Raw genomic sequence first — 21,103 nt, 5'->3', positions numbered from 1 at the left:
TTTTGGCTCCAGGCTCCCTCTACTGTCTCTGCAATAATAAACAAACATTTTATGGCACTCTCCTGACTGGATTCCAACATTTATGAAAATCAAAACAAACACAATATTGTGTAATAATAAAGGCTATCCTTAATATGATAATCAGAAAGTTCACTATTTGGAGAAAGTTGACTATAATAAACTAGTTAATGAAATATTTATACAAATAGAACTATATGAAGTTGGTTGACCATTTTTAATCCACAAGTGGCAATTTCATACGTTTCAACCTTATGTATGAACATTTAATCATCAAAGAATAGTAGGGTGTGTGTGTGTTTGGGAAGTGATTATTACCTTTAATAATCTCTCATGAAATTCCCTAAATACATTGGTTAACTTACATGATATTTCTTGGCCAAAATTAACTATAAAATATGTTAAATCTAGTGTCTTATAGGAATGTTTATGTTATAACTTGGGGTTAGGAAAAAGAAATCTGCCTTCAGGTTAGAAAGTGTAAAGATACAAAATGTTTCACACCGGAAAGCAAAAGAAAGAAATGCGGAAAAGCCTTAAGTTTACAAGAGGAAAGCTGGAAATAAAACAGTTAACATTTTAACTGTGAGAGGAGGAAGTAGGGCAATTTGCATATACTTCAAACAATCTCACACTGTTGAGAAAACCTGCAAATCCTGCAAAGAATTAGAGGGAAAAGCCAAAGTCAATACACTTCAAATACCCTTGATATTTCACAGACACTAACAAGAAAGCATCTTCTGGGTAAGTTCACACATTGCACAAAATAAATATTAATTCTGTTGTTGGTAATTTTCCAAAAAGTTAATATTTTACAGTTCAGAATTTTATTCCTTAAGTTTGCCTTTGAAGCTGGAAAATTGGTTTTTGAAGTTATGTTTTCATAATCCTAGGAATTCAGTCTAAGAATGAAAGATGCCATTAAAGACCTATTTACAAAGATGTTCATCAAAACCTTATTTTTATAGTCACTGTTCATCACTTAAATCTTATGCCTAGCATAGTGTCTAATATAAATACTCAATAATTATTCTTGAAAGGAGGAGTAAATTACAAATAAATTGTGGCTTATACATATTATATAATATATGACCACTAAAAATGTTTTTGAAGACTTATTAAGATTGGGGAAATAGACATTAGAGAGAGTGTTAAGCAAAGAGGGATGCTAACAATGTATACACTATCTAATACAAGTTTTATAAAGTAAATATCTACATGCACACAAAAGGCTAGAAGGAAAAGTAAAATTATTGATAAGTTGGTTTTTCTTTGTGTTTCTCTTTGTGTTGCAAATTGTCATGAGCATGTATTACTTTTATAATCAGAAAAACACTAAATGTTAAACATTTTTCATCATGCGCTGCTAACAATTAGACATGTGATACAAAAATTAATCATTAAAAACTGTGGAGTTGAATAAAAGATAGTTGTTGGGAGATTCAATGTTTCTATAAGTGTATTTAGCTTTTCCCCTTCACTTAGTTAGAATAAATCGTCACTAGATACATAATTTTAAAATTTATTTGGTGACCTGAATGCACCATCAGAGCTAAACTGTGCTCCACTTTTAATGCCAAAAATAAATTCTGTACAAAAGTTAGAGAGATAGGTGAGTTAATTCATTTCTTTCTGTCTTTTTGTAGCTCGAGGGTACACACACACTGAGTCATGTTCGACTCTTTGCAACCCCATGGGATGAGCTTCTCTGTCCATGGTATTCTCCAAGCAAGACTACTGCAGCGGGTTGCCATTTCCTCCTCCAGGGACCCAAGGATCCAACCGCATCTCCTGTGTCTCCTGCATTGCAGGCAGATTTTTTTTTTTTTTCTTATCACTTGAGCCATCAGGGAAGCCCCTTTTATAGCTTGCTGCTGCTGCTAAGTCACTTCAGTCGTGTTCGACTCTGTGCGACCCCATAGACGGCAGCCCACCAGGCTCCCCCGTCCCTGGGATTCTCCAGGCAAGAACACTGGAGTGGGTTGCCATAAAGCTTACCCTCCTTTTATTTCCTGGAGGAGGAAATGGCAACCCACTGTGCCTGGTGGGCTACAGTCTGTGCGGTCACAAAGAGTTGGACATGACTGAACGATTTTCACTTTCATACCACTTATGTCCATGCTTGGTCATAAGTGGATACTTACACAATGGCTGCTTTGAAGCTCCAAAGTATTCAAAGTTCTAGGGCCCCAGTTCAGTTCAGTTCAGTCGCTCAGTCGTGTCCGACTCTTTGCGACCCCATGAATCGCAGCACGCCAGGCCTCCCTGTCCATCACCAACTCCCGGAGTTCACTCAGACTCACGTCCATCGAGTCAGGAATGCCATCCAGCCATCTCATCCTCTGTCGTCCCCTTCTCCTCCTGCCCCCAATCCCTCCCAGCATCAGGGTCTTTTCCAGTGAGTCAGCTCTTCGCATGAGGTGACCAAAGTACTGGAGTTTCAGCTTTAGCAGCATTCCCTCCAAAGAACACCCAGGACTGATCTCCTTTAGAATGGACTGGTTGGATCTCCTTGCAGTCCATGGGACTCTCACTTTACCTAATCTTTAGTTTTTACAGCTATTCTGGATGCAGGGACTTGTATTCATACACATAGTGTAGGAGGAGTAACAATGATAGCTAAGTGTTACTGATCAATTCTCAGGTGCCATGCTCTGTGTCAGGGGCCTATTTTCTCTCGGGTCCTGTCCTGAGCAAGTACTTTGATCATCCTCACTTTGTACTTGAAGACCCTGAGGCTCAAAGTAGAAGTCCTGTCTGTTTACTCCTTCATGCGGAGGAAATATTTTTATTTCCAAGATCACTAAACCATTTTTGCCCCTTCTTTCAGGGACAATATATACTGAAAACAGGGTTTTCAACAAATGGACTCTTCTGTCGCAGGGAAGAGGGGTAGGAAGAGTAAGTTTAATCAGTTAGATTTGGGGGTTTCTTCCATTTCCTTGGAGCAGGACGATGGGAATAGCCAGTTAGACATTACCCATGTATCTGTAGTAAGAAAAATTCATCAAAACTAATGTTTTAAAAGGTATTGATCAAGAAGTATAATGAATTTTCCTTTGCCTTTACTGAACAAAAAGTCTTCAACCAAACTTAAGACATAAGGGTGTTCCTAAAATAGAGGAGATAGTGGTTTGCTATCTCCTTTTAAACTAGGAGTATATCTGTCAATGACTTAATTGAGCTCTTTAAAAAACTTCCAATGGAAACTTCCATTTCCACTTTTTCCTTTACTTCTTTCCTACCATCCTGGGCTCCAAGGAGGTTTAGAATGAATATGAACAAATGATTAAGAGAATTTTAAAATAACAGAATCTCTATATACACTCAGTTCCTGAAATGGTCCACCTGGCTCCATTTTATATAAATATAATTATAAAATTTACCATTTTAAGCCTGTCTACATGTCAGAACTTTATATACTTTGTTGTTTGAAGCTGACAAACATCTACCAAGGCACATAGTCCTTGAGAGCACCTAAGAGGTTAAATAGCGATTAGACCTCATATCATATAGCTACTTAGTGAAATTAGAATCCAGATTTGATTCCAACAAACAGGCTTCCTTCAAAACACGTGACTTGGCAACAAATAGATCCTGGTGATTCCCTGCATCCCAAATGGAGAAAAACAATCAATTCCTTCCTAGAAGCCAAGCTTGAGGGACAATAAGAATTTTCTAATAGCGATTACCACCCGCTTCTGTGACCAAAGCAGTATTTAAGCAGTAAAACCTTTCCAGTGGCAATGTCAATTTCACATCCCAGGACTTGGCCCCTAGAGGGAGAGGAGGGTCCCTGGTTTTAATTACTTGAATCTGATCTTGGGAACATTGGAGAAGGAAATGGCAACCCACTCCAGTGTTCTTGCCTGGAGAATCCCAGGGACGGGGGAGCCTGGTGGGCTGCCGTCTATGGGGTTATGCTGCGACTTAGCAGCAGCAGCAGATCTTGGGAAACGCGTTCCACAGACCGACCCCCGCCATTTGAGGAAACCCCCTAATCTTCCCGGGGCGATCTTAGGTTGGGGGACGAAATCCTGCAGGGGACATTTGTTCATCCACATCCAGGGACAACCCTCTCTCCCAACTCATCTTTTACTCCACAGGTTTAAAACACAAAGGCCACCTAGCCTTTTCCCCTCTCCTCGCCAAAATCATGATCAGTTGTGGACAAGGAAATGCCAGTCCCCCTCCAATCTGCCCTTCTCACGGTAACTGGTGCACGTGCGGACTTTCAAACGAATGTGTCCGACTGGTGGTGGTTTAGTCGCTAAATCGTGTCCGACTCTGTTGCTTTCCAGGCTCCTCTGTCAATGGGATTCTCCAGGCAAGAATACTGGCGTGGGTTGCCATTTCCTTCTCCCGGGGCTCTTCCAGACCCATTAATTTGACCCGGGTCTCCTGCATTGCAGACAAATACTTTACCGACTGAGCTATGAAGGAAGCGTCGGACAGTGTATGCACTCAATTCTCTGAGCGGTAGGAGTCCGACCCCGGGGCCCCCTGGCACGTGGGCTGCCCAAGTTCCTAGACTCATGGATCATGCTCCGCCCTCTTCACACTCCCTCAGCCCTGCCCCGCCCCCTCAGCCCTGCCCCGCCCCGTCAGCCCTGCCCAAGGTTCGCCCCGCCCCTTCCCCTTGCCCCTTCTCAGCTTACTCTGCTCCAACTGCGCACGCGCTAGAGCGCCGTCTCGTCTCCATGGCGACGGGACGTCTACTGCTGCAAGCTCCCAACACCGAGCGGAGCAGAAGCTGGGCTAGCTTTCTCTGTCAACCCTTCCGATGCTCCGCGTGAGAGGGCCACAGGCGGATAAGAGGCGCAACACCGAGCACGGTCGCCGTCTCCCCATCCCTGCGAGCAACCTGACCCGGTTCTTACCTCGGACTCCCTCAGGCCCGGCGCCTGAACCCGCCAACTTCTCTGACCGCTCCAGGTTCGGGCTCTGGCGTCCCACCACAGCCCAGGCAGCGCGCGAGAAGGTAGGGGCCGCGCGACCGGAGGTACACCTCGTACTTTGGCTTCTTCCTCTGGCTGTAGTTCGGCGCTGAGGAAGGGATATTTGTGTCCCTGTGGGTGTGATAACTAAGCGGTTTTGACAGGCGCATCTACACCACCATTCTCTGACCTGCCGATTCGCACATGCCAACTCCCTCCCCCGCTCACCCCCAAAAAGCAATGAAAGTATCCACGTTCCATCCCAGGGCTTCTGGCTCCTTCCCTCGGTCCTCACACCCGCCCCTCTATTTTTTCTTCTAACTTTTGTGGGGCGAGGCGGAGATGGGGGAAGGACAGTTTAATGGCCAATAAATAGGAGGAGCAGGGACTCAGCTGGCTTGTGGTTAATACTTCATTACTCGCTAGACGACTTGCTTAGCCATGAAGTAATTTCTTTGGAATTTGAGCAAATCATTTAACCTCCCCGGACCTTATTTTCATCTTCTGCAAAATGATAGGTTTGGACAACGGATCACTGGACTTCCCTGGTGGCTCAGACGGTAAAGCGTCCGTCTACAATGCGGGAGACCCGGGTTCGAGCCCTGGGTTGGGAAGATCCCCTGGAGAAGGAAATGGCAATCCACTCCAGTACTATTGCCTAGAAAATCCCATGGACAGAGGAGCCTGGTAGGCCCCAGTCTAAGGGGACGCAAAGAATCGGACGCGACTGAGCGACTTCGCTTCACTTCACTTCACTTCTAAGATCCAGTCTTCTGCCTTCTGTGAGATAATCAAATTGACTTGAAACTTCCAAAATCGAGCTCCTGTTCAAACTACACTGTGCCCCGGTAGCGTTTTAAATTAACACCTGGAGTAAATTATAAATAGTTTGACTTCCCAGAGGGCAAAAGTGAAATGGACGAATCTGTTTTTACCCCTAAGAGTCCTGAAAGTTGCTTTTTAAAAATAGAGAAAGACACTTAAAGTGTCTTTTGATTTGTTTCAGTCTCCTAAAACTAAATACAAATGTTAACCCAAATCCTCCATGTTAATTTTTTTTTTGAAGCTACACACACACACACACCCACACACACCCACACACACCCCCACCATTTGGGCTCAATCTGCAACGGTTTTCTCCCCCTTCATTGCCCTGTCCAGGCTCAGTTGTGCACTGAGAACTCTTAAGTCAGAGGTCAGCTTCAGGGCTGTCTTTGCTAGGCTGTAGGTAGTAATAACAATAAGAGGAGGAATAGTTGGAGTGGTTAGAATTATAGGAGCAGATAGGTGCTGCTGTTATTTACTGTGAGCTACTTATACTAATCCTCAAAGTACTCTGTAAAGCAGGTAATATTGAAACTGCTGGGTGGCATCTTGGAGGCTTCAAGGAACTCCAGTTCTTTATATCTCAACACAGAAAGAATTCAGCAAGAGACAAAGTAATAGATAAGAAGTGACTTATTAGAATAGGATGCTTCTGAGGGTGACAAGTTGGAGAGGGCACCACAGCCAGAGCTAAGTAGTCTACAATTTTATAGTCAAAGGAAAAGTGGAGAGGGAAAGACGACCACCTTCTTCCTCGTTCTTGAGTAGAAATCAGGCTTCCAGCATCAGTTCCTCCTCCACATCTGGCAGGGGAGTTTTTTTGTCCCCATGTGGTCAAATTGGGATTGTCATGGTGCAGTGGAAATGAGCAAAAAGTGGTGTGCTGTGCTGTGCTAAGTCGCCTCAGTCGTGTCTGGCTCTGTGTGACCCTAGCGACCGTAGCCTACCAGGTTCCTCTGTCCATGAGATTCTCCAGGCAAGAATACTGGAGTGGGGTGTCGTACCCTCCTCCAGAGGATCTTCCCAACCCAGGGGTTGAACCCATGTCACTTACATATCCTGCATTGGCAGGCAGGTTCTTTACCTCTAGCACCACCTATACTAACATATGGCATATCTCATAATCATCATTTTATTATGTCACCTTTTCCTTATATTTTTGTTTTCTCTGCATGCAGAAGAATGTGTCCTAGGACTCATTCACTTGCTGAGCTCACTGTGCAGAAGAATGTGGGTCTCATTCCACCGTTGTTTTATTGTTTTGGGACATGTCTCATGCTTCTGTTATGTGGTTTTGTTGCTAAGCAAACCTACTTTCTTGAGTGATCATTAACTTACAGGAGTCTCCCATACTTCTTTATTTACAATCCCCTAGTGGGATTAACTATTTACTCACCCTGTCCCTTTCAGTATTTTTGTCATTTTACACTTGAGGAGAGTGAATCATACAGGGATTAAGGTACTTGCTCAAGATCACACCATTTGCTGGAATTTGAACATAGGCAATCTGACTTCAGAGTCTGAATTCCTTGTGCTGTATTATGCTGTAAAGGTAATATATAAAATTTATAGATAGTCACCTTTAAATATGAATGTAAGTGAAAGATGGTCACGGAAATCATTTTAAACACACTTGAGACTTGGCAGGGAAATATTACCCTCGCCTGCCCGCTTTCCCCGTTAAGCTCCTCTAGGATGGAAGTGAAAGACGCTGAGTTGTGTCCAACTCTTTGCAACCCTATGGACTGTATAGTCCATGGAATTCTCCAGGCCAGAATACTGGAGTGCGTAGCTTTTCCCTTCTCCAGAAGATCTTCCCAACCCAGGAATCAAGCCCAGGCCTCCCACATTGCAGGCGGATTCTTTACCAGCTGAACCACAAGGGAAGCCCAAAGCACAAGGAAACCCATCGATCCTCGAGGATGGTGCTTAATTAGCTGTCTCTCCTCCTCACAATTTCAGGGCCTGAGCATGTAGCTGTCTACCTATAGCTCTCCCTTTGCCTGTTCGAATAAAAGATAATTTATAAACACAAATAGCACAAAAGGATGAAATAACTACACATGTAGGATGAAGAATATATATATCTTTCAATTTTTTATTGCAAAAAAATATGGGATGTTTTACCTTTTTTTGTACTCTTTTAAGGTTTTCTTTTTATTTTTCACTGTGCTGGACCGTCATGGCTGCCCGCAGGCTTTCTCTGCTTGCAGTACATGGGCTTCTCACTGGTGGCGTCCCTTGCCACAGAGCGTAGGCTCTACGCACGAGGGCTTCAGTAGTTGCAGCCCTCAGGCTCTAGAGCGTGGAGTCTAGTTGTGGCTCATGAGCTCAGTTGCTTCATGGCGTGTGAACTCTTCTCAGACCAAGGATCAAAACTGTGTCTCCTGCATTAGCAGATGGATTCTTACCCACTTTACCACCAAAGAAGTCCAGTACTAAGTCTTTATAATCTGAGGTGCATTTCTCAAATCTAACTAATCGCGTTTTAAGTGCTCAGTTGCCACATATGGTGAGTGGCTACCATATTGCAAAGCTCTAGTTTAATATGTTCTTTTCCTTTACTCTGTTGTTGCTTCCCTGATAGCTCAGTTGGTAAAAAATCCACCTGCAATGCAGGGGATCCTGGTTCAATTCTTGGGTCAGGAAGATCCCCTGGAGAAGGGATAGACTATACCCAATCCAGTATTCTTGGGGTTCCCTTGTGGCTCAGCTAGTAAAGAATCCATCAACAATGCAGGAGATCTAGGTTCGACCTCTGGGATGGGAAAATCCCCTGGAGATGGGAAAAAGTACCCACTCCAGTATTTTGGCCTGGAGAACTCCACGGACCCCATGTATATTCCATGGGGTCACAAAGAGTTGGACATGACTGGGCAACTTTCACTTTCACTTCACTTGTTGCATTTCTTGTTATTCTATTCATTTAATAAGATGGCATCACTGACTCGATGGACGTGAATCTGAGTGAACTCCTGGAGTTGGTGATGGACAGGGAGGCCTGGTGTGCTGCGATTCATGGGGTCTCAAAGAGTTGGACATGACTGAGCGACTAAACTAAACTAAAATACTTACCGAGGACCAATTTCTGTGACATGGAGTACATTAAGTGCTAGAGATTTTTTTTCCTAAATAGTTTAAATTTATCTGTTCTTTGTAGCCCAAAAAACTAGCTGAATTAACCGAGTTGTTGACTGGGGTTTTGGTTGTTGACAGACAATTTTTCCTTAAAAGCTAGGGGTATATCTGATAAAACCTAAGAATTGCTGGGAGCTATGTTTTGCATCATGTATAGAAAATCTGTCTACATTGAGCGAGAGAAGAATGAGACCCATGTGAAAGGAGAAGGAGAGATGAGCAAGGGAAAGTCCCTACTTTGAGCGCCACACGCTCATGACCACAGCTGTAGCCACTGTGTCCTGATTCCACACAGCTTATGTATTCAACTCTTGGATTCTATGAGACAGGTCTTCCCCGTTTGTGCCTAAGCTACCTTGAGCATGATTTCTGGAACTTGCAACTGGGAGTTCAGGCTCATACAGCTAAGAGATACTAAGTACATTTGAAAAATATATACTTATGTGATGGCTGTACCTTTTTCTGACAAATTATCAGTCTTTGCTTTAAGTTTACCTGTGTTCTCAATTACTCTGCTTTTTTCCTGGAGTCAGTGATCTTTCTAAGCAAATATCATTACTTTAGGGCTTATGTGATTGATTAATTAATTAAAAGTCCTTAGAGCTAGCCTGCTTGTCTCAATCACAGCAAAGCCTGCTTTTTGTTTCCCTAAGCAATATTAATCAGCCCCTTAAGACATCATCTCAGTTTTTCCTTTGGATGAAACATCAAGTTGTTTCTACAATGTCTCTCCTATGTGCCGGCCACTGTACTAAACCCCTTACCCAGATCATCCTACTTAATGCTTATAGTGAGCCAATGAAGTTGGCACCGTTGTGACCCCTGCTTTACAGATGGAGGAACTGAGGCCTACAGAAGTTTTAACTCACCCAGGCTTACATGGGAAGTGGCAGAATGGAATATGAACCCAGTGTCTTTACTCAAGAGCCCAACTTTATTTTTTATTTGACGTATGGTTAACTTACAATGTTGTGTTAGTTTCTGGTGTCAGCAAAGTGACTCAGATATATATATATACACACACATACACGTACATGCAGTATACTTTTTCATATTCTGTTTCATTATGGTTTATTATAAAATACTGAATATAGTTCCCTATGCTAGAGTAGGGCTTTATTGTTTATGTATAGAAGTTTGTATCTGCTAATCCCAAACTCCTAATTTATCCGACCCTCTGCTTTCCCCTTTGGTAGCCATGTTTGTTTTCTGTGTCTGTGAGTCTCTTTCTGTTTTGTAAATAAGTTCGCTTTTATCATGTTTTTAGAGTCCGCATGTAAGTGATACCATCTGATGTATCTTTGTTTGCCTGACTTCACTTAGTATGATTATCTCTATGTCCATCCATGTTGCTGCAAATGACATTATTTCATTTTTTATGACTGAGTGGTAATATATTCCATTGTATATATGTAGCACATCTTCTTTATTCATCTGTTGATAAACATTTCAATTGCTTCCATGTCTTGGCTTTTGTAAACAGTGCTTCTATGAACATTGGAGTTCATGTATCTTTTTAAATTAGAGTTTCTCCTTGATATATACCCAGGAGTGGGACTGCTCGATCATATGATAACTCTATTTTTAGTTTTTTTAAGGACCCTCCGTGCTGTTTTCCATAGTGCCTGCACCAGTTTACATCCCCACCACAGTGTAGGAGGGTTCCTTTTTCTTCACACTCTCTGCAGCATTTATTATTGGTAGATTTTTTCATGCGAGCCATTCTGACCAATATGAAGTAGAACCTCATTGTGGTTTTGACTTGTATTTCTCTAATAATTAGTGATTTTAAGCATCTTTTCATGTGCCCATTGGTCATCTGCATGTCTTCTTTGGAGAAATGCCTATTTAGCTCTTCTGCCCATTTAAAACAATTTTTTATTGAAGTATAGTTTATTTACAATGTTGTGTTGCTTTCAAGTATACAACAAAGTGAATTAGTTATATACATACATGTATCCACTCTTGTTTAGATTCTTTTCTCATAAGGGGTGTTAGAGTATTGAGAATTCCATATGCTATATAGCAGATTCTTATTAGTTATCTATGTATATATAGTAGTATATATAGATCAGTCCCAATCTCCCAATGTATCCCTCCGCTCCATTATCTTTTGGTAACCATAAGTTTGTTTGCTACATTTGTGACTCTACTTCTGTTTTATAAATAAGCTCATCTGTACCCTCTTTTTTTTTTTGGATATCACTTATAAGTGGTATTATATGATATTTGTCTTTCCATGCCTGACTGACTTCACTCAGAATGGCAGTCTCTAGGTCCATCCGTGTTGCTACCAGTGGCATGGTTTTATTCTCTTTTATGACTAATATTCCATTGTATATATGTAGCGCATCTTCTTTATCCATTCCCCTGTTGGTGGACATTTAAGTTGCTTCCATGTCCTGACTATAGTACTACAGTGAATATTGGGGTGCATGTATGGTTTTTTGGAAGCTGGCTTTTATTAGGTTCTGGGAGGAAGCTGGGGAGGGTTGTTTTGAACCAAAGCTCACTGGAAGAGAATGGGAATTCAGAGTTGTGGCGGTTTCTTGTGGGCACCAAGTGGTGGGCAGTTTGCTGTTGCTAAGGTGTGTGAAATCTTCTTTCTTCCTGCTGATAGTGAATATTGAGACCAGTGGGAATGCATGAGGACCCCCCCGTGTGGCTTCCTGACTCCATTTTGTATCAGGCATCCTTCATCCTTTTTACCCACGGCATCTTAGTGGCACCCCAGTGTTTAACGGAATGCCCCCTGCCCACAGATTCTGTACCATTCTGTAGATGAACAAAGACCCTAGGACGTGCACAGGAGACTCCGTTTAGCAACTTGAAGGGCCTCCCAGTGTACACCTGGGTAGCCACTCCTGACTGAAATTGGAGCTTCAGGTAGGCTTAGCAATCACTAGGGGTGACATCTGCCTGTTGTGCTGGGATCACGTCTCGAAGGCTCTCAGAGACAGAATAGGAGTAATAGTGCCTGTTCAGTCATGTCCGATTCCTTGCGGCCTGGTGGCCTGCAGCCTGCCAGGCTCCTCTGTCCACAGAATTTCCCAGGCAAGGATACTGGACGGGTTGCCATTTCCTTCTCTGCATGTATCTTTTGGAATTATGGTTTTCTCTGGGTATACGCCTAGGAGTGGAATTGCTGGGTCATATGATAGTTCCATTTTTAGTTTTTTAAGGAACCTCCTTAATGTTCTCCATAGTTGCTGTGCCAATTTGCATTCCTACCAGCAGTATAGGAGGGTTCCCTATTCTCCACACCCTCTCCGCATGTATTGTTTGTAGACTTTTTGATGACAGCCATTCTGACCCATGTGAGGTGATCCTCATTGTAGTTTTGATTTGTATTTCTCTAATAATTAGTGATGTTGAGCATCTTTTCATGTGGTATTTGGCCATCTGTGTGTCTTCTTTGGAGAAATGTCTGTTTAGATGTTCCATCCATTTCTTGATTGGGTTATTTTATTTTTGGTATTGAGGTGCATGCACTGTTTGTATATTTGGAGATTAATCCCTTTGTCAGTTACATTGTTTGCAAACACTTTCTCCCGTTCTGCTTTATTGACTATGTCAAAGCCTTTGACTGTGTGGAACACAATAAACTGTGGAAAATTCTTCAAGAGATGGGAATACCAGACCACCTGACCTGCCTCTTGAGAAATCTGTATGCAGGTCACGAAGCAACAGTTAGAACTGGACATGGAACAACAGAGTGGTTCCAAATAGGAAAAGGAGTACGTCAAGGCTGTATATTGTCACCCTCCTTATTTAAATTCTATGCAGAGTACATCATGAGAAACGCTGGACTGGAAGAAACACAATCTGGAATCAAGATTGCTGGGAGAAATATCAATAACCTCAGATATGCAGATGACACCAACCTTATGGCAGAAAGTGAAGAGGAACTAAAAAGCCTCTTGATGAAAGTGAAAGAGGAGAGTGAAAAAGTTGGCTTAAAGCTCAACATTCAGAAAACGAAGATCATGGCATCCAGTCCCATCGCCTCATGGGAAATAGATGGGGAAACAGTGGAAACAGTGTCAGACTTTATTTTTTGGGGCTCCAAAATCACTGCAGATGGTGACTGCAGCCATGAAATAAAAAGACGCTTACTCCTTGGAAGAAAAGTTATGACCAACCTAGATAGTATATTCAAAAGCAGAGACATTACTTTGCCGACTAAGGTCCGTCTAGTCAAGGCTACGGTTTTTCCAGTAGTCATGTATGGATGTGAGAGTTGGACTGTGAAGAAGGCTGAGCGCCAAAGAATTGATGCTTTTGAACTGTGGTGTTGGAGAAGACTCTTGAGAGTCCCTTGGACTGCAAGGAGATCCAACCAGTCCATTCTGAAGGAGATCAACCCTGGGGTTTCTTTGGAAGGAATGGTGCTAAAGCTGAAACTACAGTACTTTGGCCACCTGATGCGAAAAGTTGACTCATTGGAAAAGACTCTGATGCTGGGAGGGATTGGGGGCAGGAGGAGAAGGGGACGACAGAGGATGAGATGGCTGGATGGCATCACTGACTCGATGGACATGAGTCTGAGTGAACTCCGGGAGTTGGTGATGGACAGGGAGGCCTGGCATGCTGCGATTCATGGGGTCACAAAGAGTCGGACACGACTGAGCAACTGAACTGAACTGATGATTTCCCTTGCTGTGCAAAAGCTTTTAGGTTTGATTAGTTCCCATTTGTTTATTTTTGTTTTTGTTTTTTTTGCCTTGTGAGACTGATCCTAGAAAATGTGGCTGTGGTTTATGTCCGAGAATGTTTTGCCTGCGTTCTCTTTTAGGAGTTTTTTGGTGTCACGTCTTAAACTTAGATCTCTGAACCTGTTTGAGTTTCTTTGCATATTTGGCATGAGGAAATGTTCATTTCATTGATTTACATGCAGGTGTGTCGTGCTTTCCCAACACCACTTGCTGAAGAGACTGTCTTTTCTGCATAATGTAGTCTTGCCTCATTTGTTGTAGATTGATTGACCATAGGTGTATGAGTTTATTTCCAAAGAGCCCCAACTCTTGAGTATTACTTCTTACTGCCTCCCAAAGATTTGTTCAGTTTTATGAAAGCAGATTAAGTGAACATTTCCTAGGTAATGATAAAGCCAGACCTAGCAGAGACTGGGTTTCCATCAAGGGCTGGGATCTGCACATCCTAGGTCTTTCTTTTCCAGGTGAAAATGGAAAGTGAATTATATGCACTGATGTTTCGTCCAGGTAAAGGATGGAAGTAGCAATCCATAAAGACCTTAGAGCTAGAAGGGAAAGTTCAGTTCAGTCGTGTCCAACTCTTTGCGACCCCATGAACCGCGGCACGCCAGACTTCCCTGTCTGTCACCAACTCCCGGAGTCCGCCCAAACCCATGTCCATTGAGTCGATGATGTCATCCAGTCATCTCATCCTCTGTTGTCCCCTTCTCCTCCTGCCCTCAATCTTTCCCAGCATCAGGGTCTTTTCCAATGAGTCAGCTCTTCGCATCAGGTGGCCAAAGTATTGGAGTTTCAGCTTCAACATCAGTCCTTCCAGTGAACACCCAAGACTGATCTCCTTTAGGATGGACTGGTTGGATCTCCTTGCCAGTCCAAGGGACTCTCAAGAGTCTTCTCCAACACCACAGTTCAAAAGCATCAATTCTTCTGCGCTCAGCTTTCTTTATAGTCCAACTCTCACATCCAGACATGACCACTGGAAAAACCATAGCCTTTACTAGACGGACTTTTGTTGACAAAGTATTGTCTCTGCTTTTTAATATGGGAAAGGAAACCTCTAAATACAATAGGAAGACCCAGACACATGGGCACCCACAGGATGGGGGAATCTGTGGCGTGTAGGTACCTGTCAGGAGAGGTCACCTTAGATTTCTTTTGCTAAGATCTTTCTTGGTTCATTATTGCATTGTTTTGGCTTCAGAGCTCCACTGCTGTAGAGAATCAAGAGTAGAATCTTTCATTCATCCTAGAGCTTGGTCTTCTACAACTGTTTTCCCAAAAAGATGTCTTGCTTTTCTGAGATCCTTTGGCTCTCTCTGTGAGCTTCTCAGAGGACTAATCAAATTAATAACATATATAATGTCTGGCTTGATCAAGGTTCTCCAGAAAACAGTGCCTAAGGCAAAAGTATACTATTGCAAGTGCAAATAAGTGTGAGGAAGACACATTTAAAAAGAGGAAAACTTAATGCAAAATAATGAAGCTTCTCTTTTTATAGTCTACAATTTTGGTCCTGAATTTTATGTTCCAGAAATCCCTAGATATTACTACTAATAATTTTTAAAGTCTGGCTTGGAATATGGGGACTGTTGGGGAGGAAAGGGCAAGTGAATTTAAAAAAACTTAAAAGTTGATTTTTCTCTTTACAATTAGAATGAAATTTATTCAGATATATAAAGACCTAAGTTATAGGAAAATCAGTCTACATAGGCTAATTTTAAAAAGATAAAACATTCCAAGAGAAAACACTGTAACTTGTAAGTATTGATGAACTCATAAGGGAACTTTTATCAGGTAAGAATTATATTTTAAACTGTATCTTTGGATAAAATCAAAGGTTTATTTCTAAATGTGTTTTTTGAAATATTTTACTAAAAATACTGCATCTTGAAATATCATTGAAAAACTTCTTGTTCTGGCTATTATAGATCTATAAAGGTGTTTTTCCTAACAGAGATGAACTAGAGTGTAGCAGGTAGTTTGGTTTACATGTTGTTCTTCTTTGTTAAAGTGGGAAAGGAAAGCAGTGTTGTAAACACATGCCACACTGAATTTGTGGTTTCTGGGGTCAACTGAGTAGGAACGTGATACCCTTAACTTGCTGTATCATAACAATATTTGGATCCAGATCTAGAGTCCGAGTTACATAAAACCAAAAGGCAACATAAGTAGAGGCTAATTTAGCACATCACTTTTCTAACTTGCAAAATTATCCCTATTGCTCTTTTTTACATAAACTCCAGGGCTTCCTTGCTAGCTCAGTTGGTAAAGAATCCGCCTGCAATGCAGAAGACCCCGGTCTGATTCCTGGGTCGGAAAGATCCACTGGAGAAGGGATAGGCTACCCACTCCAGTATTCTTGGGCTTCCCTTGTGGCTCAGCTGGTAAAGAATCTGCCTACAATGCAGGAGACCTGGGTTCAATCCCTGGGTTGGGAAGATCCCCTGGAGAAAGGAACCTACTCCAGTAATCTGGCCTGGAGAATTCCATGGATTGTATAGTCCATGGGGTTCCAAAGAGTCAGACATGACTGAGCAACTTTCACTTCACTTCAAGGTAAAATGGGAAAAGGAAGCTTTAATTTCTTTCTGCTTTTTTAAAATCAGATTTCATAATCCAGAGGAATAATGTTTTTCACTTAGTATGAAAATAATGCTACTAAAAACAATACCAAAATACATGCTTACTGCCCTGCTGACAGACTGAGTTGTGCATTCTGTTTTATTTATATTCCAGGTTTATAAAAATGTTTAAAGACTTACAGAGTAAATATTTTGGTTTTTTCCAGGAATCATCTAGACAGGACAGATGCTATAAAGGTAAGAGAATATAAACTAATTTTTAGAATGCTTTAGTTCTTTCTTACCATCAATTTATATAGTTTTGGAATAATTGACTTTAGTATAAAATTATATTTTAGCCTGAAAGTGAAAGTCACTTAGTCATGTCTTACTCTTTGCAACCCCATGGACTATACAGTCCGTGGAATACTCCAGGCCAGAATACTGGAATGGGTAGCCTTTCCCTTCTCCAGGAGATCTTCCCAACCCAGGGATCAAACCCAGGTCTCCCACATTGCAGGCAGATTCTTAACCAGCTGAGCCACAAGGGAAGCCCAAGAATACTGGAGAGGGTAGCCTGTCCCTTCTCCAGTGGATGGATCTTCCCGACCCAGGAATCTAACCTGGGTCTCCTGCATTGCAGGTGGATTCTTTACCAACTGAGCTATCAGGAAGCCCCCTGTATTTAGCCTAGATAATAAAAATGTTCATATAAAGGCTGTGAATAAATTATTCAAGTACCTCAAGCTAAAATAATACTGATAATGCTAGTTTTTATTTCTGCTTCTCTCATAGGCACCAAAAGATAGACAGAATGGCAGATTGCTAGTGTTTGATCCGAAGGGTAAATGATTTATTACTTTAAAAGAATATATTTGATCACCCTTTTGTCCTAAATATTAAGAAGATAGTCTGTAGGAATGGTTGAGTGTGGTTGAGTTAGCAATTAAGTCCTTTATTATACTGCCTGTCACTCAAACAATGCCTAAATATTTGCCAGTCAGGAATTTCTATTAAGAACATCACTATTGATAAAATACTGGGTTGAGTTTTTTTTCTTCTCTTTCAGAAAAAGTGATGATTGAACCAAATGAAGGAATGTCAGAGTAAGATGATGTCTCTTATTGAGCATCTGATCTATCATGCCTTTCAAGCAATTAGAAGTAGATAATGCAATCATTTGTCACCCAATTAAATTTGAAAGGCCAGAAATGCATGGATTAGCACTTAGCTTTTGCTTCAGTCAAAGCAACTGTTTCTTAGATAAGAGGACACTTAAAATGAAAAATGAATTTTGATAAAAATGTAGGGGTATAGATAATATTCAAACCTACTTCTCAACTGCTTAAACACCAAGTATTCTGTATTTTACTTATATAACTTTCATTGCTCATTCTCGTTTCACTTTGATACTTGCTCGTTTCTCTGAGAATATCATTTTAAAGGAAAATTTACCTTAAAATCAGATTTTTATTTACTGTGAGAAGAACAATTACTACTAAATAAGGAAAATAATCACCCCAACTAGTTGAAGAGATCAATGTTGAAAGAATCATAGTCCAGTTTCAATTTAGTAGCTAAATATTAAGTACCTGCTTTGTTCAAGGCACTGATTCTGGTAAACCATCAGAGTCCTTCCTGACATAATCATCTATCTACTGAAAAAAAATCAATTATTTATTCCATGAAAAATTGCATTTTGAAAGTTGATCATAAAACACATTCATAAGGTTCAATTATTGACAAATTGATAGTGCGCTTCTAGTAGAATTCTATTCAAATCAAAATTATTTTGAATTATCCTGAATATTATTGGCTGGGAAAAATATACCTTATACAACATATGTTTTAACTTATATACTGTCAAAGCTGAAAATTAAAATTTGGGTTCACTTTGACTTTTGCAAATTGTGTAGTAAATACGTGTTTTTATATTAAAGAGAAGGTAATAAATTACAGATCAATGACAGAATCTGTGCTTATTTCAGAGTAAATGTTATGGACAACAAGGAAAAGGTAAATGCCCCATTAACTATATTAATCGAAATGTAATTATATATTATGTATCCTATTAACATGGTCGAAAATATTTAAATAAAAAATCTAAGAGAATTTTAGTAGTCTTTGGGGGAAATATGATATAACTTTAATAATAATGAGAGTTAGTAGCTATTAATGAAAGTAAATATCATGTCTATGAACCCCAGTGTTCATAGACTGTGATAAGCAGTGCTGGAACTGGAGCAAGGGGTCACCTGTATCCTGAGGTCATTAAGCCCCAGGGCTAAATCAGATGCAGTCTGGGCCAAGATAGAAAAGCAGTGTGCATGTGTGCTCTGTTGTGTCTGGCTCTTCGCAGCCCCATGGACTGGAGCCCACCAGGCTCCTCTGTCCTGGAATTTTTCAGGCAAGAATTCTGGAGTGGGTTGCCATTTCCTACCCAACAGGCTCTTCCCGACCCCAGGGATCAAACCGACATCCCCTGCATTGCCAGGAGGATTCTATAGTGCTGTGCCACCTGGAAAGCCCAAGTGGCTGCCGGTTCTCTTGATCTCATTAATTGCATCTGGTTATCAAACTACTTTTTGCAAGAGCAGTATGATCATGTTCTGTTCACTTCACTTGTAGAGAAGAGTTTGGGTTTAGTTTGGTTATTATTTGGAGTAGGGTAGAAGGAGGGATTGGCACCCCACTCCAGTACTCCTGCCTGGAAAATCTTGTGGACGGAGGAGCCTGGTGCGCTGCAGTCCATGGGGTCGCTAAGAGTCGGACATGACTGAGCGACTTCACTTTCACTTTTCACTTTCATGCATTGGAGAAGGAAATGGCAACCCACTCCAGTGTTCTTGCCTGGAGAATCCCAGGGACGGTGGAGCCTGGTGGGCTGCATAGTCCAGTCTATGGGGTCGCATAGAGTTGGACACGACTGAAGCGACTTAGCAGCAGCAGCAGCAGGAGGGATAGGTTGATAGCCAGTAAGCTTCACAGGTGCATGACTTTGTAACTCAGCAACCTCACCCAAGCAGATTCTTTACCATCTGAGCCACAAGGAAAGCCCAGTCTCACTGAGAGTTGAAGGTAAACAGAGCCAGTTCTGGGGGAAAAAAAAAAAGTAAAAGATCAAGTAGGAACACAGAAAACCATGGGGGACCTTTGCTGAGCGACAGTGTGACTGACCCATAGAGTTGATGGATTTTCTCAGCGTAGCCTGCATTCCACTCCCCACCCTCCTTCCAGCTTCACGGTCTGACTGGCAAGTGGAATTTCCTGAAAGGTTCTATCCAGGTTGGATTATGGAAATCTAAGCGTTTTCTTTCCCCATCAGTTCTTTGCCTTAATCTTCTGATTGATTCTTCATTCTAATCTGAGCCACAAGCAGTGTGTGAACTTTCATAAACCAGGAGTTTCACAGTTCTCTGTACACAAAGGCCAAATAACTCATTTCCTTTTTTTCTTCATGGATCCCGTGTGTCAGAGATTTTGTCTACCCAACAAATGGCACTTAATTAACAAACCACTTTCAGCAGTAAAAATAAAGTGTATCTTTAATGCTGGATAAAGTCTTATAGATGTTGGACCTTCGATCTGTTGGGTTATTTGGTCAAGCTTTCAAGTTCATAGATGTGTGGGGAAAATGGCTAAAGGAATCCCACAGAACTCAACTCTTTGAGGTTGATAAAATAGTATTTATAGGCTATTCCATAATCATATTTTATCTTTTATAAAACGTATGACACAATTTTTATTCCCATTTTTACTCTTTTTTTTTCCCCCATTTTTACTCTTTAAGTAAATGCCTCTTTAGACACAGACCAAGATTGGCAAGCAAAATTTATACCTCACTGACTTTTGCAAGTCTCTCTAAATATAGCAAAGACAGTCTCAGAAAAGTAAGTTTAAATTAATTTTGTTTTTAGGCTCATGTTTGATAAATATCAGTTCAGTTCGTTTCAGTCACTCAGTCGTGTCTGACTCTCTGTGACCCCGTGGACTGCAGACACCAGGCCTCCCTGTCCATCACCAACTCCCGGAGCTTATTCAAATTCATGTCCATTGAGTCAGTGATGCCATCCAACCATCTCATCCTCTGTCATCCCCTTCTCCTCCCACCTTCAATCTTTCCAAGCATCAAGGTCTTTTCAAATGAATCAGCTCTGCACATCAGGTGGCCAAAGTATTGGAGTTTCAGCTTCAGCATCAGTCCCTCCAATAAATATTCAGGACTGATTTCCTTTAGGATGGACTGGTTGGATCTCCTTGCAGTCCAAGGGACTCTCAAGAGTCTTCTCCAACACCACAGTTCAAAAGCATCAATTCTTCAGCTCTCAGCTTTCTTTATAGTCCAACTCTCATATCCATGACTACTGGAAAAACCATAGCTTTGACTGGATGGACCTTTGTTGGCAAGGTAATGTCTATGCTTTTTAATATGCTGTCTAGGTTGGTCATAACTTTTCTTCCAAGGAGCAAGCGTCTTTTAATTTCAAGACTGCAGTCACCATCTGCAGTGATTTTGGAGCTCAAAAAAATAGTCTGTCACTGTTTCCCCATTTATTTCCCATGAAGTGACAGGACCAGATGCCATGATCTTAGTTTTCTGAATGTTAAGCTTTAAGCCAACTTTTTCACGCTCTTCTTTCACTTTCATCAAGAGGCTCTTTAGTTCTTCTTCACTTTCTGCCATAAGGGTGGTGTCATCTGCATATCTGAGGTTTATTGATATTTCTCCCGGCAATCTTGATTCCAGCTTGTGCTTCATCCAGCCCAGCATTTCTCATGATGTACTCTGCATATAAGTTAAATAAGCAGGGTGACAATATAGAGCCTTGACGTACTCCTTTCCCGATTTGGAACCAACCAGTGTGTTGTTCCATGTCCAGTTCTAACTGTTGCTTCTTGACCTGCATAC

Source organism: Capricornis sumatraensis, chromosome 3, assembly GCF_032405125.1.
Source record: "Capricornis sumatraensis isolate serow.1 chromosome 3, serow.2, whole genome shotgun sequence".
NCBI classification, from domain to species: Eukaryota; Metazoa; Chordata; class Mammalia; order Artiodactyla; family Bovidae; genus Capricornis; species Capricornis sumatraensis.
This window is presented reverse-complemented; position numbering follows the sequence as displayed.